At 30.9% G+C, this 2811-nt stretch overlaps 1 pseudogene; it reads right to left on the minus strand.

Annotated features, from left to right (window-relative positions):
• Window positions 1-1113: 1113 nt before the first annotated feature.
• On the minus strand, window positions 1114-1214 carry LOC112648968 (U6 spliceosomal RNA; annotated as a pseudogene).
• Window positions 1215-2811: the final 1597 nt, after the last annotated feature.

The raw sequence follows: 2811 nt of genomic DNA on the forward strand, positions 1-2811 counted from the left end.
AGGTTTCCTCTTTGTTCTCTGAAAAATATCTTGAAAAGAGATATCCTTAATTGTGATGCAGTCCTACTCATCAATTTGTTCTTTCATTGTTTGTGCTTTGATGTGATAGTTAATTTTTTTAAAAATCTAAACCAGTGGTTGTGGGCAGCTCTGGTGGCTCAGCAGTTTAGCACCACCTTCAGTCCACGGCCTGATCCTGGAGATCCAGGATCAAATCCCACGTTGGGCTCCCTGCATGGAGCCTGCTTCTCCCTCTGCCTGTGTCTCTGCCTCTGTCTGTCTGTCTCTCTCTCTCTGTGTCTCTCATGCATAAATAAATAAAATCTTTAAAAAAAATAAATAAATATAAATAAAATAAACCAGTGGTTGTGAATCAGAGTCAATATTTCTACCCACAGGGCATTTCATAATATTGGAAACACTTTTAACTGTCACAGCTGAAGGAGAGCAGGCAGGGACACCAGTGGCATCAAGTAAGTAGAGGCCAAGAATGCTACTAAATATCCTAGGATGCACACTCCTCTCCCTCCTTCCGACAACAAAGAATTATCTAGTTCAATAGGGAGACAATTGAGAAACTGGCCCAACTTTACAACAGAAATATTTTATCTTATTTTTCTTCTACAAATTTTAGACTTTTAATTTTTGCATTTGTGTCTGTGATCTATTTTGAAGTACATTTTGTATATCTTGAGAGATATAGTTCATTTTTCAACACATGGTTATATATTTTTTCATTGCTGAAAATTAAACTCTCTATATTTTTCCACTAAATTGTCTGTGTACCTTTTTTTACAAATCAATTGGCCATATGTGCAGTGGTCTATTTCTGAATTCTATTCTGTTCCTTTGATTTACTTGTCTATATTGAGTCTTAAAAGTATCTTTTTAAATATATAGTTCAGCAGCATTAAGTGCATTCAAATTGTGGTGCAACCATCACCATTATCCAACTACAGAATGTTTTTCATCATCCCAAACTAAAATTCTATATCCTTTACACGTAACTCTTCCCTTCTTCCTGCCTGTAGCAACCACCATTCTCCCTTTTATCTATATGAATCTAAATCCTCTAGGTATCTCATATACATGGAATCATAGAATATTTGTCATTACAAATAAAAATGCTTCATGTATTTGCAAGTCATCTCTATTCAGGGTCCATGCTAATCATCTCTTTATTGTTCTAATGTTAATCTGTGTATTGCCAACATGAGCGTTATTTTTTACTTTTTATTTCGACTTCTGATTATTAATTGCTAGTATATACAAATATGATTCACATACGTATATGATCTTATATTTTGTAATATTGCTAAGTTGAATTATTCATTCTTGTATATTTTTTATAGATTCCATCAGAATTTCTACATAAATGATCACATCATGAAAAAGGCAGTTTTACTTTATCCTTTTTGATCTGTATTCTTTCCATTTCCTTTTCTTGCCTTATTGCATTGGTTAGAATTCCAATTACAATGTTGAATGCAAGTGCTGACAGTAGACATCCTTGCATTGTTCCCAAACTTACAAGAATTATATTCAGCCTTTAATTTTACTATTAAGTTGATGTTAATTGTATATTTTTCATAACTGCCCTTTATGAGGTTGAGGAAGTCTCCTTTAATTTCTAGTTTTTATAGTCATTTATACACAGCAGAATGTTTATTCTGTTGTGGTTAAGTGAAGTATTCTCTAAATGTCAATTAGGCCAAGTTGGCTGATAATGATGGGTGAGAATTCTACATCCATTGTGATTTTCTGACTATTATTTTATTAATTATTGAGCTAGGAAAATTAAAATAGCTGACTTCAGCTGTCTTATTTTATCATATTTTAAATTAATTTTATTTATAAATTCATGTTTTCTATTTATCTTTAGAGTTCCAACAAGTTTTACTTTATATATCTAAAGCTCCATTATTAGTGTTAGTAACAACATTTAGAGTTTAATTTCCTCTTGCTAAATTAATTGTTATATCATTATGAAGTGACCCTCTTGATCCCAGATAAAATTCTTTGTTCTGAAATCTACTTTGTCTGATATTAATATTCCTAATTCAGATTTCTCTTTATATTTATTTGCATTGTTTGTATTTTCCCATCTTTTTATTTTAACCTCCTTCTATCTTTAAAGTGAATTTCTTTTAGATAGCATATGGTTAGGTCTTGTCTTTTTACACAGTCTGACAATCTGTTTTTAATTAGTGTATCTATACAATTTAAATATAATGTGATTATAGGTGGCTATAAGCTTATCATCTTGCTATTTGATTTCTGTTGTTATATTTTTTATTTGTTCCCTTTTTTGCCCTTCTTCCTTCTTTGGATAACTTGAGCTTTGTATTTAATGATACTATTTTAACATCTCTGTTGACTTTTAAACCACAGCTCTTTGTTGTGTTATTTTAGTGATTGCTTTACAGTGTATGATATATATCCCTAACTACCATAGTCTGCCATTAAATGTATAGTATTACATGTAGCTTAATAACCTTTCAACAGCATGTTTCTTTTACTACCTGATGGGGTTTTGTGCTACTTTTGTCATGCATTTTATTTCCATACATTTTATAAGTTTTACAACAAATTGTTATTATTTGTAGTCGTACAAGTTATCTTTTTAAAATGTTAATTTTTTTATAAAAGCTTTTTGTGGGCACCTTCTTTTCTTTGATGATAATCTATGGAATATCATCAAAGGACCAATTTGTGGTTTGAATTATTAGAGTTCCAGAGGAGAAGAAAAGGAGTTAGGAACAGAAAACTATTTTTTTTTTTAACAGAAAACTTTTTAAAAGAAATGATGGC

This window comes from Canis lupus, chromosome 7 (assembly GCF_003254725.2).
Source record: "Canis lupus dingo isolate Sandy chromosome 7, ASM325472v2, whole genome shotgun sequence".
Lineage (NCBI taxonomy): Eukaryota > Metazoa > Chordata > Mammalia > Carnivora > Canidae > Canis > Canis lupus.